Source organism: Salvelinus sp. IW2-2015, unplaced genomic scaffold (assembly GCF_002910315.2).
Source record: "Salvelinus sp. IW2-2015 unplaced genomic scaffold, ASM291031v2 Un_scaffold1352, whole genome shotgun sequence".
In the NCBI taxonomy this organism is placed as follows: Eukaryota; Metazoa; Chordata; class Actinopteri; order Salmoniformes; family Salmonidae; genus Salvelinus; species Salvelinus sp. IW2-2015.
The window spans coordinates 355,794-372,514 of NW_019942855.1; the positions used below are offsets into that span (position 1 = coordinate 355,794).

A 16,721-nucleotide genomic window follows, 5' to 3' on the forward strand; every position below is an offset into this window, starting at 1 on the left:
CCCATTATTTAAAACATATATAATCTTCAAGCTCTGTCAAATTTGGTTGTTGATCATTGCTAACCATTTTTTCAGCTCTTGGATTTCCAAGTAAATTTAAGTCTCAACTGTAACTGACCACTCAGGAAAATTCACTGTCTCTTTTGGTGAGTAACTCCAGTGTAAATTTGGCTTTGTTTTAGGTTATTGTCCTGCTGAAATGTTAATTAATTTCCCAGTGTCTGGTGGAAAGCAGACGGAACAGGTTTTCCTCTAGAATTTTGCCTGTCCTGAGCTCCATTCAGTTAATTTTTTTTATCCTGGAATCTCCCTTGTCCTTAACAATTACAGCATACCCATAACATGATGGAAATACAGATAGTGGCGCTCAGTAAGTGTTGTATTTTCCACAAACATAACACTTTGTGTTTCGTACAAAACGTTTATTGTTTTGCCATTTTTTTGCAGTATTACTTTAGTGCCTGTTGCAAACAGGATGCATATTTTGGAGTATTTGTATTCTCTACCGACTTCCTTCTTTCTCTTTTTGTTGATCCATCTCCAGTTTTCTCCTTTTCACAGCCATTAAACTCCTTCCTCTGCGGCAAATGAAGTAGGAAGGCTGCCTGTATCTACATTGGAAGTTTTCAGACCCATCCACAATACTTATGTAAATCTGATATTTCAGTTTTTTAAATTTGTAATAGATTTGCAAAAATGTATAAAAACCTGTTTTTGCTTTGTCATTATGGGGTATTGAGGGGGGGGCGGGCAATGACGATTTTATCCATTTTAGAATAAGGCAGTAACGTAACAATGTGGGGAAAGTTCGGGTCTGAATACTTTCCGAAGGCACTGTATATGTCTTATATACTTAATGTTGTCAAAGGATACTATTAATAAGTCTCTGTTTCCCCCTGTGCAGGCGTGCTGTGACCATGCGTTGCCTGGCGGCCCGGTCAACTACAAGACCCTGATCGTCATCTGCGCCCTCTTCACCCTCCTCACCGTGCTTCTGTGGAACCGCTGCTCCAGCGACACCACCCTGCGCTTCCTCCCGCGGGCCCCGCCGCCACCCCCAGCCCAAGGGGGCGACGCCAGCATTAGCAGCCAGCAGCAACCTCCGCAGCCCCCGGAGCCGCCGCCCATAGTAGGCGGAGCTGCCGGCATCAAGTACGAAGAGATCGACTGCCTGATTAACGATACGTCACGATAAAGGCTCGGCGGGACGGTGCTGAAGTGTACTTCCCTTTCAGCTGGCTGGAGAAGTACTTTGACGTTTACGGCAAGGTGGTGCAGTACGACGGTTACGAGCGCTTCGAGTTCCAGCACAGCTACTCCAAGGTGTACGCGCAGCGTGAGCCCTACCACCCGGACGGCGTCTTCATGTCCTTCGAGGCATACAACGTGGAGTGCGCGACCGTGTCAAGTGCATCAGTGGAGTGGAAGGTGAGTCAAATCCCTTGAGCGCCAACATTGATCCGTGACGCGTCCACAGAGAAAAGTGCATTTTATTGCAGCCAACCACATTACAACCGTTATTTTGATTCACCTGACGCACAGGAAATCAGAGCTAGTCTATCAATCCTTTAATCGCCTTAATTACTACTTATTGATCAATACTATCACGAATGTATGGCCTTATAAAATCTTATTTGTTTTTCCACAAATTTAGTTTTCTTCGTTTGGAATTACAGAAACCTTGAAAAAAATTGAAAAATAACAAAATGTCATATTTTTTTGATTTTGGGTGTAGTATGATCCAACGAGACTGTTTGTTTGGTTAGCAATGTTTGTGTAGCGCTCTTGTGGTTGGAGAGTTTGCAAAGCAAATGGCCACTGGATTGATGGAAATGTTCATGATATCATTCTGCCAGGTAGGCATAGGCTACTTTGTGGTAGACATTTTAAATGGTAAGGTTTTTGGAAAGCCTTTCCATCTAACAGAAGATGGTTATAATTAGCATCACGCTAATGGCTACACAATGTGCAGACACGGGCATTCCTCGCCGCGCAGACACGGGCATTCCTCGCCGCTTCATAAAGTTGCAGGAAAATACGAATCACTGATGCATTCTGTTCTAGTCTTGTCTTGGGCAAATTAATGTGTTTTCTACCAAGTTCAATACTTTTTTGAATATTGTGAATTCCGTTTTAATATCTGGATTCCGTGATTCCGTCCTCATTCTCCGCAATGTGGATTTTATAGGGCCCTGTGAATGGCCCCACCCAAGACCAGGATTGGAAACATTCTGTGAATAGTCAAATGTAAAAAAGCAAAGTAGCCCAACATTCATTGCCTTTGTCCCCAACTCCATAAACACCAGGAAAGGAACTACTTAAGCTCTATCACACACTAGTTTATACATGGCACGTCAGGGCCAGCACTTAGTGGTTATGTGCAAAGCAGTCTGAACGGACCCGTCTTAAAGGCCAGTGTCCGTACGAGTTTAAGAGCCATTTAGCTGCACAGTCCGTAGGAGAATTTTCCAGGAAACCAGGCTTGAGAAATCCACCTCTGGCCCCTTGTGAATAATGCACCATCAATTGAGTTGCATTAAGCAAATTAAACTGGGATTTGATCGGGCAGATCACGAGACCTGATTGTGGCAACTTAATGGAGCACCATTTTGTGCTTGTACCGATACGCCGGGGTCTCCTGTTTCACAACGTGGATATGGTGGACTATTGGTAGACAATGGAGTGTGATGCTCTCCATGTGTGGTACCCGTGGTTTTAGTCTCTGATCAGATATCTGTGGAGTGAGGATGTCGCTTATTTTCTGTGTGAGTGTTTGACACCTACACCTACAGCACCCGATGTCACAGGAAGGCCAAAAAGATCATCGATCAAACCACCCGAGCCACGGCCTATTCACCCTACTATCATCCAGAAAGCGATGTCTGTCTAACAGGTGCCTCAAAGCTTGGACCGAGAGACTGGAAAAACAGCTTCTGTTTCTCAAACTAGACAGTATGTACTTGTCCTCTTGCTCAGTTGTGCACCGGGGCCTCCCACTTCTCTTTCTATTCTGGTTAGAGCCAGTTTGTGCTGTTCTGTGAAGGGAGTAGTAGACAGGTTGTACGAGATCTTCAGTTTCTTGGCAATTTCTCACATGGAATAGCCTTCATTCTCAGAACAAGAATAGACCGAAGAGTTTAAGAAGAATGATCTTTGTCTGGCTAATTTGAGCCTGTAATAGAACCCACAAATGCTGACGCTCCAGATTCTCAGCTAGTCTAAAGAAGGCCAGTTTTTTTTATTTTTTTTATTGCTTCTTTAATCAACACAACCGTTTTCAGTGGTGCTAACATAATTGCAAAAGGGTTTTCTAATGATCAATTAGCCTTTTTAAAATGATCAAGTTGGATTATCTAACTTGCCACAATGTCTACACTGTATTTCTGATCAATTTGATGGTATTTGAATGGACAAAAAAATTACTTTTCTTTCAAAAACAAGGACATTTCTAAGTGACCCCAAACTTTTGAACGGTAGTGTGTTGTGTGTGTGTGTGTATGTATATGTAAACTCAGCAAAAAAGAAACATCCTCACTGTCAACTGTGTTATTTTCAGCTAACTTAGTATGTATAAATATGTGTATGAACATAAGATTCAACAACTGAGACATAAGCTGAACAAGTTCCACAGACATGTGACTAACTGAAATGGAATAATGTGTCCCTGAACAAAGGGGGGGGTCAAAAGTAACAGTCAGTATCTGGTGTGGCCACCAGCTGCATTAAGTAAAGCAGTGCATCTCCTCCTCATGGACTGCACCAGATTTGCCAGTTCTTGCTGTGAGACGTTACCCCACTCTTGCACCAAGGCACCTGCAAGTTCCCGGACATTTCTGGAGGGAATGGCCCTAGACCTCACCCGCCAATCCAACAGGTCCCAGACGTGCTCATTGGGATTGAGATCCGGGCTCTTCACTGGCCATGGCAGAACACTGACATTCCTGTCTTGCAGGAAATCACACACAGAACGAGCAGTATAGCTGGTGGCATTGTCGTGCTGGAGGTTGTCAGGATGAGCCTGCAGGAAGGGTTCCACATGAGGGAGGAGGATGTCTTCCCTGTAACGCACAGCGTTGAGATTGCCTGCAATGACAGCAAGCTCAGTCCGATGATGCTGTGACACACCGCCCCAGACCTCCACCTCGATCCCCCTCCAGAGTACAGGCCTCAGTGTAACGCTCATTCCTTCGTCGATAAACGCGAATCCGACCATTGCTCCTGGTGAGACAAAACCGTGACTCGTCAGTGAAGAGCACTTTTTGCCAGTCCTGTCTGGTCCAGCGACGGTGGGTTTGTGCCCATAGGCGACGTTGTTGCCGGTGATGTCTGTTGAGGACCTTCCTTACAACAGGCCTACAAGCCCTAAGTCCAGCCTAATCAGAATATTACGGACAGTCTGAGCACTGATGGAGGGATTGTGCGTTCCTTGTGTAACTTGGGCAGTTGTTGCCATCCTATCCCGCAAGTGTTACACGTGGTCTGCCACTGCGAGGACGATCAGCTGTCAGTCCTGTCTCTCTGTAGCGCTGTCTTAGGCGTCTCACAGTACGGACATTGCAATTTATTTCCCTGGCCACATCTGCAGTCCTCATGCTTCCTTGCTGCATGCCTAAGGCACGTTCACGCAGATGAGCAGGGACCTTGGGCAACTTTCTTTGTGTTTTTCAGAGTCAGTAGAAAGGCCTCTTTCGTGTCCCAAGTTTTCATAACTGTGACCTTAATTGCCTACCGTCTGTAAGCTGTTAGTGTCTTAACGACCGTTCCACAGGTGCATGTTCGTTAATTGTTTATGGTTGATTGAACAAGAATGGATAACAGTGTTTATACCCTTTACAATTGTTAGGTTTGTGCCTTTCCTCCTTGTCAATCATCATTGGCTCATTGGTGAAATTAGCATTTGGACTATCTTTAATTAAGTCATTCAAAAACCTTTATTAATGCAATTGCAGACAGAAGTTGACAAACAGCAACATAGCACGAATGTTGCTGAGTAAGTTCTGCATCAAACACAAGGTCTCAATTTATTTTATTAAACCGAAGTCCCACCTTTGATGTCACTGACTACGTCATTACCTTTTTTACTCCTGAGACCAAAACCCTGCATCCACAGCTATACAAACATAGAGGTTCAGTGTTTATCTAAAAGCTAGGCAATAAATGCCCCCTCCCCAAAGTAGATTTACTGTGGAATGTCTGAGTCGTCTCTTATCTCCCACACTCCCCTGCAGAGTTCTGTCTCAGTCACACATTATAAGAGAGAGAAAGAGCAAACAACTGTGGAACAATTCTACAACTATAATGAATATATATTTAGTTAATCTGTAGTCTAGGACCCTATAAATGTAAAGGGGTCTTATATAATCAATTATTCTAATACATCAAACATTTGTACAGCCCCAAATCATGACCCCTAGGTGAATACTGTCACATGAAGATCTGTGAAGTTATTTTTACGAATTATCTTTGAAAGACAGGGTTCTGAAAATGGGACGTTTCTTTTTTTGCTGAGTTTGTGTGTGTGTGTCTCGCACACATTCTGACATGGCTCGTCCTAATATTTATATATTTCTTTATTCCATTCTTTTACTTTTAGATCTGTGTGTATTTTTGTGAATTGTTAGATATTAATGCACTGCTGTACCTAGGAACACAAGCCTTTCACTACACCCGCAATAACATCTGATAAATATGTGGATGTGACCAATAACATCTGCTAAATATGTGTATGTGACCAATAACATTTGATTTTGATTTGTGTGTTCTATTTGACTATCTTGTGGGTTGTGAAGTATGCTTCGTGTTGGTGTGTGGGTAGGTGTGAATATGTCGGCTATAACACACGACTTGAAAAGAGCACAGTATCTCAGAAGCTCACTCACATTGTCTGCCTTTGTCCTCAGTGCTCCACTTACTGAGCCGGAGTGTAACCAAGCGTCTCCCTACCTCTATGTTCGTCCCTGTCCTTACTGCTCTGCCAGTCCACTTTCATTTATCTTCTCTGTTTAAACAAGAAATTCTCCCCAAGGATGGCCTTGGGTTTTTGTTCTGCCGTGACTACAGCACAATGGCGCGAGCAGGGTTTTTTTTATTTTATTTTATTTTTTCATCTAGGAGTATGTCTCCTCTGTATCTCTCTCGCTCTCGTTCTTGTGCTGTCTCTCGTTCTCTCGCTCTCTCCTTACTGGAAGTCCCAGCGATACTGCCAAGTGTGGAAGGAGAGAACATTTCTCGTCATGTTCCTTCCATTTCTCTCCTTGTTATTTCTCTCCTCTCTGATGCCTCTCACTCTCCTCTCTCTCTCTCTCTCTCTCTAGGGGTTCATTTCATCATATGCCACTTCCACTTTCTTGGCTTAGTCAAATTCTGACCGTAAATCCATATTACAGCCAGGCGTCATGCTATGAGTCCTATTATTCTACATGGTATTTATGGTCATTGCATGGTAGCTGCCATGTTGCTGCCTAACAAGTACTATTTAGTTCTCTATGGATGTTGTACCATTGTAGTACCCTGTAATATGAATTAAATAGAAGGTGGATTTGACTAGAACAGAAAATCATGATCAAGCGCCATTGAGATGAATCAGGTATRAACAGAGATTATATTTTGCCCTTCCACATTGTTTTAACTCAATCAGACATGGCTTGATAACAACCTGCTTTTCTTAGGGAAATTCCAGATCCTTTWGGAAATCAGGACAATCCAGTGAAGTGTGTGTGTGATGGCTAAATAAAAATGTTGACTTATTCTGTGCTGATGTGATTTCAGGCTTGATTAACAAGACAGATCCCATTTACCAACGGCATGTCAGACCTGCACCACCTGCCCCTCCACCTAAATGCAATTAGGCTTTTTTTTCTTCTACTGCAAACATAATCTTACTGATTTGTTTGTAAAGCCAATTAAGAAGGCATTGGAACTCTAGCTTGGAGGCCTTGTTAGCGTTGGAATCGACAACGAATAATGCTAGCTTTAAGAGAATGAGAACTGGGCCAGCTAGCCTTTTTTAATGAGAGAATGAGAACTGGGCCAGCTAGCCTTCTATAATGAGAGAATGAGAACAGGGCCAGCTAGCCTTCTATAATGAGAGAATGAGAACAGGGCCAGCTAGCCTTCTATAATGAGAGAATGAGAACTGGGCCAGCTAGCCTTCTATAATGAGAGAATGAGAACTGGGCCAGCTAGCCTTCTATAATGAGAACTGGGCCGCTAGCCTTCTATAATGAGAATGGGGGCCAGCTAGCCTTCTATAATGAGAATGGGGCCCAGCTAGCCTTCTATAATGAGAACGGGGCCAGCTAGCCTTCTATAATGAGAACTGGGCCAGCTAGCCTTCTATAATGAGAACTGGGCAGCTAGCCTTCTATAATGAGAACGGGGCCAGCTAGCCTGCTGTAATGACAACGGGGCCAGCTAGCCTGCTGTAATGACAACGGGGCCAGCTAGCCTGCTGTAATGACAACGGGGCCAGCTAGCCTGCTGTAATGACAACGGGGCCAGCTAGCCTGCTGTAATGACAACGGGGCCAGCTAGCCTGCTGTAATGAGAGTCCGGCCTTAACTAAAGTCATTACTGATGGCACCTCTTGTTAAAATGAAGCCCCCAGAAATCAATAGCCCATTTCAGAAAGCTTTGGCTCCAAACCACATTATCATCATGCTGGACCCTTCAATGCTATTTGGTGAGTGGCCTTGTATACTTGAGGGGAGTTGTCTAATAGATATTCATTATCTTTTGACAGCCCCTCGTCAACATGTAGGGTCTTACTGGCATCCTAATGCAGAAGGTAGGTGGTGGAAATGCAGCAGAGATGTAGCCTGTCTGTACTTATTTATTTCATTGAACCTCTTATTTAACCAGGCAAGTCAGTTAACAAATACTTATTTACAATGACGGCCTACCCGTCCAAACCCGGACCACGCTGGGCCAATTGTGCGCCGCCCTATGGGACTCCAAATCACGGCCGGATGTGACGCAGCCTGGAACACAGCAACAAGGCCTGCTTTAAAGGTGATGCACTATGCAGAATTCACTGACTAAATAAGCAATGTGTAGAGAATCATTGTACCATCTAATCCGCTTTGAAATATATTTTCAATAACAAAAAATATTGTATTTTCAGCTGTTTGAAGCTGGTGTACAAAACCAAAAGTAAAAAATGGAGAACCTTGAACTTACCGCTTGTTAAACTTGCTTGGAATGAGAATGACAGATCTTTAACTCAACTCTGTGAATTTGGTCGGGTCGACCAAAAAGTTACATGTTGCAGCTTTAACACTACAGTAACAAGACTGATTGTGTTACAGCCAGACAGAGCAGGGGGGGGGGACTGTTACAGCCAGCAAGAGCAGTGGCGGGGGGGGACTGTGTTAGACCAGACAGAGCAGTGGGGGGGGACTGTGTTACAGCCAGACAGAGCAGTGGCGGGGGGGACTGTTACAGCCAGACAGAGCAGTGGCGGGGGGGGACTGTGTTACAGCCAGACAGAGCAGTGGCGGAGGGGAACTGTGTTACAGCCAGACAGAGCAGGGGCGGGGGGGACTGTGTTAGAGCCAGACAGAGAAGGGGCGGGAGGGACTGTGTTAGAGCCAGACAGAGCAGGGGCGGGAGGGGACTGTGTTAGAGCCAGACAGAGCAGTGGCGGAGGGGAACTGTGTTACAGCCAGACAGAGCAGGGGCGGAGGGGAACTGTGTTACAGCCAGACAGAGCAGGGGCGGGGGGGGACTGTGTTAGAGCCAGACAGAGAAGGGGCGGGAGGGGACTGTGTTAGAGCCAGACAGAGCAGGGGCGGGAGGGGACTGTGTTAGAGCCAGACAGAGCAGGGGCGGGAGGGGACTGTGTTGAGCCAGACAGAGAAGGGGCGGGAGGGGACTGTGTTAGAGCCAGACAGAGCAGGGGCGGGAGGGGACTGTGTTAGAGCCAGACAGAGCAGGGGCGGGAGGGGACTGTGTTAGAGCCAGACAGAGAAGGGGCGGGAGGGGACTGTGTTAGAGCCAGACAGAGCAGGGGCGGGAGGGGACTGTGTTAGAGCCAGACAGAGCAGGGGCGGAGGGGACTGTGTTAGCCAGACAGAGAAGGGGCGGGAGGGGACTGTGTTAGAGCCAGACGAGCAGGGGCGGGAGGGACTGTGTTAGAGCCAGACAGAGCAGGGGCGGAGGGGACTGTGTTAGAGCCAGACAGAGCAGGGGCGGGAGGGGACTGTGTTAGAGCCAGACAGAGCAGGGGCGGGGGGACTGTGTTAGAGCCAGACAGAGCAGGGGCGGGAGGGGACTGTGTTAGAGCCAGACAGAGCAGGGGCGGGAGGGGACTGTGAGGGTAGCAGTTCAGGGAGCTTATGTCATTAATCTTGAAAGTGAAGTCACAACTTTTTTGGACTCTGTACTCCATCAATTTGCATTTGATATTAATTGATGAATGAGGCAAAAAGACTCAGCGCTTTATATTACATATTAATACACATGTGCCTGAAGTGATAAACATGTGGTGTGCTCTCACTACCTGCTGACACACTGTAATTATGCAAATGACCAACATTAAAATGTGAAACCTTTTAACTTCTTTTTGAATGAGAAAAATAAGCCACTGACCGGAAACAATTGTCTCAGGAACAGTCATAGGAATTTACTGACAGCAGTTTGTATATAGGAAAAAGTCAATCCCCTGCAGATTTATTCGTTGTGCGTCACTCTAGATTTGTTGCATGGCTGAACTGCACCCTGTTATTAGGTCCAGCTGGGCAGTAAATGCTGCTACCTTTACCCAACAGTGTTCTGCACCACAGGTATGGAGGGCTGCATTTCGCTGGGGCGGAAATGGGTCAGTCAGGAGCTGAGCAGAATCCATTTGGGTACTGTATGAAGCTGGAGGGAGCTTACTTATTCTCTCTCACCCATTTCCTATGATGAGAGACTCGCACTCTCACACCTCAACTGCAACTTTGTATCTTATAAAGGGGTGATTATATCACTCCATTAATTAGGTCGTCACAGCCAGAGGGACCCGAGGGCTCAGCTATAAGGTTTAGGGAGAGTTTCTACCCGATGCTCACTGGTATCCATGGAAAAGTTATTTAGCGAAGGCCCCTTGGAGCATAATGCATTAAACATGGGTCTCCTTTCATCTCTGTCCCTACTTTAACCCTGCCTAATCACTCTGGGACCAACTCAAAGCTTTCACCATTCACTGAGAGACTTTCTCACAACAGACTTGGTCAGAGTGGAGATGTCAAGTGGACTCATTTGTTTACATTTCTTGTTCAAAAGGCCTCTTTGACGTATAAATGCAATTCACGGAACAATAAGTGATTTATTTTGACGTGATGTCATGTCGCTTTATGCCTTGCGTTTCTATATTAGAAGGGAGGCGTAGGCATACAGTTTTACTTATTAGAATGTATATCAGCAGTGTTTTCTGCAAGTACATGAAGAAAGTAGCCAGCCAGGGAGTTCGGGTCTGGGGGGGGGCATACCCCCCAGGGGTTCTGGGGGGGGGGGGGAGGCATACCCCCCAGGGAGTTCCGGTCTGGGGGGGGGGCATACCCCCCAGGGATTTGTTGTTTTGCAGAACAAGCTCTATTTTGGTTTCCTCTGGTACATTCTGTCTATATTCCATCTGAAATACACAGCTAAATTATTGAATACGTTAATGACTTTACCTCCCGCATTGGTAAAATTTGTTGTTGTATTAAGCAGAGACGCATGACTTTAGCATTTCTTAAAATGGATGAATTCAGCATGCTAGTTGTTTTGGATTTTGTCTAGGGTGGATTTTGCCTTAGGGCGGAGGCAAATGTTTACATGCTTACTACAAGTTTATATAGTTAGTCTAGCGGACAGYATTTCGATATTGTGCCTTGTGTATTCTATTATTCAATACGTTTCTTATGTGAAATTGGTCCGTGGGCCTAGAAAAGGGGGGTGGCCCGCGGGAATGATTTTAACAGTAAACAGGTTTTGAGGTTAGTCATATTTACAGTTTTACTGCAACATGAATTTCCACAATGAGGTTTGTTCTTCAAATAATTTATTTGATTGGCTCYGCTGCTTTGCACACTTTTAGGGTAAGGAAACAAATGTMATTTTGTATTTTGGGTGAACTATCCCTTTAACACGTATGTCAAACTCGTTCCACGGAGGGCCGAGTGTCTGCRGGTTTTTGCTCTTCCCTTGAGCTTCATTGATGAATAAAGGTCACTAATTAGTTAGGAACTCCTCACACCTGGTTGTCTAGGTCTTAATTGAAAGCAAAAACCTGCAGACACTAGGCCCTCCATGGAATGAGTTTGACACCCCTACCCCTTGATTGGCCTGTCAATCAATCACTGTGGGTGGGATTGTCAGGGGAGGGCAGGGGTGTTTGAGTCAGTTCGTAGAGTTTCAGACCTGTCAATCAATCACTGTGGGTAGGATTTTGAGGGAAGGCGGTAGATTAGTAATCTTGTTAGAAAAGAGTAGTATTCTGCCCTTGAGTTGCGTTCCCATGCAAAACTAGACAGATAGCTAACAACTAAGTCTTCAATAAAACTCCCAAGGCGTGACTTTTCTTGAATGAATATATTGAAAACGWTTGTTGTAAAACTGCAAAATACAGAAAAGAATATACTTTAGTATTCAATTCACACCGACATACTGTAGCTGTACATTATACATTTGAAGTTGCATGAATACAAAGCACGTGCTAAGGTACCATGCATCTGGCATGATGCCAAACCATATAGCTAATTGTTACTCATATGGTAATTGCTAACTCCTTTCATTACTCTAATAATGTACAACCATCTATGTAAAATAACAAAGCATATTACACTAGAAACAGTAACAAAACTACAGTATTGTATATTTTACAATTCGTTTGCATGACGCACGAACAAAGTAATACAGCTAACGGCATACATGAAAGACATTGCAATTTGTGTGAGTAAATGCAACCAACCAACATTGATATGTAAGCAACTCTATCAATAACAAAATTATCACCATTAGCTAAATGCTTGAATCGAACTTACAAACAAATATTTTCCGAGGCTGAAGCGTGACAAGAAATAACTACACTGAAAGACCTGCAACCTAGCGTTGTTTTTAGCTGCTTCTATGCGTGCAGAACGAATTCTTCTACTTCCTGTTTGCGTACAGTCTAAGTACCAGAAAGCTCCACTAGGGGGCAAATAACACCATGGAACACAATGAAAATCCATTTAACCATTGTATTAAAAATAATCTTTTACCTTCTAACAGGATGGCAGCACAAGTAGTCTACTCTTTCAATTCAGTTTATTGTGACAAAACCCCCCAATTTTTTTTATGTAAACTTGGATTCCCTGTTGAGAAACAATATAGAATTGCAGGGAAATGGGTTTTTAAATAACATATAAAACATGTTAGGGGGAGGACTCCCAGACCCCCCACCAGTTTGTGCACGCCCACTTTTATACAAAGTCAGGCGCCCATTAAAAGACATGAAAAGACCTACAGGTGTGATTGAAGAATGAAGCCGGTGTTTAACATGGGCTTTGCTGCACAGAAAGCAGCAGTTGACTACTTGTGGACACTTTAATCAAATCAGGTAGGCCTATATCAATATTCTGAATAATACCATGACATTAGCTTTTAACCTTCAATCTGTTATTATCTTTTCTTTACTACTTATTGTTTCTGCAGCCAGGATTCAACATCTTCACTGACTGTTTTCATAATTTACTGCAGATAATTGCCAAAAAAGCAGTAGTAGCCTAACAGTATGTAAATTGGAGGAGCTAAATGAACGACTCGATTCCTTCACCTAAAAGATCCGTTCAAAAAGAGCCGTTCGCGAGCGACCATCACCAGGCTACACTGACGAGTCACGGTCGAGGTCACTGGCAAGTCTCGACATCGGCTTGGAATCCTAGGAAAAATCAAAGATCTTTTGGTTTACTTGTCCCGATGCGGTACCATGGACTTATAAATAGCAACGTATGATTTATAAATGGCAAAGGGATCTAGAAGATTGACTTTTCAGTCAGTTCGACACCTTTTAAACTGGTCAACACTTGCTGGTTGGTCGTCAATCAAAGCACAGTAAATAGTCTATGGGCGCGGACTCTATGCTTGGCTATAGTAGGCCTATGAAACACGCCAAAAGAAAATAAATGAATATGCCTGAAAACAATAATTAAGTGGATTTTAACTCATCGTTACTACTTGTATTAATGTACATTGGAAGTGTAAATTCACTCACAGGAGACGTTGAAGAGTATCACGCTCCTCCATGAAAAGAAATTTGACTGCAGCCAACCAGATCGCACAAAGATCACACGGGTACCGAGAGGCGGGACAGATAGCAGACTGACAATCCAGCAGTGTGTCCCTGTCATCTCTGGCTTTGTGACTGWCAGGCGCCTGTCCTATAAATAGATCACKAGAAGATTCATGTCGTTCATTCGAGTGGGAGAAGGCTCTACCGACTTTTCTGACTAGCGAATTGAAACTTTTTAAATGAAAAGAAGCCTAGTTAATTAATGAAGTGGAGAAAGTAGCCGGCTGACAGCAGTTTATCGGCTATTACGCCGATGGTCGGCGCTTATGGAAAACTCTTATCAGGTGACGGAGTCGCTGCTGAAGTTGAATGAATCTTTAGGAGTTAAGTTCTAGCAGGGTGTCATTACTGGAGAGAGAAGCTTCTCTCCTCAACCCATAGAGCTTTTCTTTATCACTTTCTAGTCGTGTTCTCACGGTCTTTCTCTTCCCCTAGTCTCTCTCTCTCACACACACACACACACACACACACACACACACACACACACACACACACAACCTCTAATGATGTATATGACGCTCTTCATCCAGAGGAGTGTGTGTGGAGGGGGCTAAGGGCTCTCTGAATAGAATCTAGGCCAGACACCAGACACTGAATAGAATCTAGGCCAAACCGAAGACTTAATTTAACTCCTGGAGCGTGTAGCAGGAGTAGCAATCCCCTGCCATGGTGCTTCCAGCTGCAGTCCTGGTGCCACGCGGCCCTAGTGTAAATGTAAGTTTTAAGTGAGAGTGGCTTGCATCATCTTTAAACTCAACATAGCTCAGGAAAGTCTAAGCAATAGTCGAACCATTATAAGCCATTTTCACACCTAAAATGATTTATTTTCTTTGGACAGTCTTCATGCGCCAGGTATCCTTTCTACATCAGACATGTCTTTTTTTTACCCAGCAGCCCCTGAGAAATAATAGATGTGCACGCTGAGTGTTTGTGAGATAGATGGAGGGCGACCTGGCAACTGACTGGGTTTTGTAAGGAGAACTGAAGGCAGACAAATGAATACTGAACACTATGCTCCCAAATTCAGAAAACGTCACAACCTCAACTATTCCATTATTAAATATCGTAAACTCTGCCGTCCTTTTCTCTGGTCTTGCCGGTTTATACTTGATACTTAACTGTCTTTCTCTCATTTCTTGTCCTTAATCTACTCTGAACTGAGGATAGCGGAAAGCAATATGGTGGATCCCTCCTTTTTTTACATTGGGTGCAGATGAAGGAAAGGAGATATGAGATGAGGAAGCTTCTTTAAACTATTGACACCCATTKGTCCAGTGTTGTCTTGTTGCACAAGAAAAAAAATWAACTGATTCACACCCCCTCACTGCTTAATGCAGAATAATCACCCCCACCACCAAAACACTATGGGCTAGCCTAACGCTAGCCGCTAATGTGATTGTCATGGCTAGTGGGTTCTGCTGTCTCTGTCATGAGCTCTTTAGGTGAACTATCTATTCATCAGGGTGCCACCCGCCAGGCAGCCCAGGCTATTTCTAGTGGGACAAGGAGGCTAGCCTCCGGGTACCTGACGTTGAAATAGATTAGCTTGAATTTCACCTCACGGTCTGTCTCTGATCACTTAATGTGGGCCATTTTCCTTTCTCTGTGTGCGCTTGCCTAATTTCTTGTCTTTGTTTCTAAAATAGGACGTGTCTCGCTTCACTTTGTCTTCGCCCCCTCGCTCTTTACATCTGTCTACCGCTGTCTGTGGCTCTCGCTCTCTCTCTGCATTGCTCTCTCCCTTCTCTTTATAGGACTCTCCTTTTCTATCTTTGTCTCCCAGCTATGAAGCTCTGCGCCGCTCTCTGTCTGCCACGCTGCTTGTCTCCGCGCTCTCTGGTCTGCCGCCGCTCTCTGGTCTGCCGCCGCGTCTCTGGTCTGCCGCGCTCTCTGGTCTGCCGGCGCCGCGCCGCTCTCTGGTCTGCCGCGCCGCGCCGCTCTCTGGTCTGCCGCGCCGCGCGCGCTCTCTGGTCTGCCGCGCCGCGCCGCTCTCTGGTCTGCCGCGCCGCGCCGCTCTCTGGTCTGCGCGCCGCGCCGCTCTCCTGGTCTGCCGCGCGCTCTCTGTCTGCGCCGCTCTTCTCACTGTTTCTAATTTAAAGATGAAGTTTGAAATATATAGAATAATAATATTAAGTAATATTAAAACTTTATTTGCCACGTGTGTGTGTAGACCTTACTGTGAAATGCTTACTTACAAGCCCTTAACCAACATTGCAGTTCAAGAAGAGTTAAGAAAATATTTACCAAATATACTAAAGTTTAAAAAAGTCAGTGTGTGGGGGTACAGGTTAGAGGGAATTTGTACATGTAGGCAAGGGTGATGTGACTATGCATAGATAATAAACAGCGAGTAGTAGCAGTTTACAAAACAAATGGGAGGGGKGGTTGTCAATGTAAATAGTCCGGTGGCCATTTGATTAATTGTTCAGCAGTCTTATGGCTTGGGGGTAGAAGCTGTTAAGCAGCCTTTTGGTCCAAGACTTGAAGCCCCGGTAACGCTTGCCTTGTGGTAGCAGAGAAAAGTCTATGACTAGAGTGGCTGCAGTCTTTCACAATTTTATTGGCTTTCCTCTGACACCGCCTATTATATAGGTCCTAGATTGCAGAAAGCTTGGCCCCAGTGATGTACTGGGCCATACGCACAAACCTCTGTAGCATCTTAATGTCAGAGGCCGAGCAGTTGCCATACCAGGCGGTGATGCAACCGGTCAGGATGCTCTCGATGGCGCAGCTGTATAACTCTTTGAGGATCTGGGGACCCATGCCAAATCTTTTCAGTCTCCTGAGAGGGAAAAGGGTTTTGTCGTGCCCTCTTCACGACTGTCTTGGTGTGTTTGGACCATGATAGTTCGTTGGTGATGTGGACACCGAGGAACTTAACTCTCGACCTGCTCCACTACAGCCCTGTCGATGTTAATGGGGGCATGTTCTTCCTGCCTTTTCCTGTAGTCCACGATCAGCTCCTTTGTCTTGCTCACATTGAGGGAGAGGTTGTTGTCCTGGCACTACACTGACAGTTCTCTGACCACCTCCCTATAGGCAGTCTCGTTGTTGGTGATCAGGCCTACCACTTGTCAGCAAATTTAATGATGATGTTGGTGTCGTTTGGCCACGCAGTCGTGGGTAAACAGGGAGTACAGGAGAGGACTAAGTACACACCCCGGAGGGGCCCCAGTGTTAAGGATCAGCGTGGCAGAYGTGTTGTTGCCTACCCTTACCACCTGGGGGCGGCCTGTCAGGAAGTCCAGGATCCAGTTGCAGAGGGAGGTGTTTAGTCCCAGGGTCCTTAGCTTAGTGATCAGCTTTGAGTGCACTATGGTGTTGAATGCTGAGCTGTAGTCAATGAACAGCATTCTCACATAGGTGTTCCTTTTGTCCAGGTGGGAAAGGGCAGTGTACAGATGGCTTAATCTGTGGATCTGTTGGG

The 16,721-nt window shown here is 45.1% G+C and overlaps 1 pseudogene; it reads left to right on the forward strand.

The window, feature by feature from the left end:
- Positions 1-917: 917 nt before the first annotated feature.
- LOC112070535 (D-glucuronyl C5-epimerase B-like) overlaps positions 918-16,721 on the forward strand; it is a 21,167-nt pseudogene continuing 5,363 nt past the window's right edge.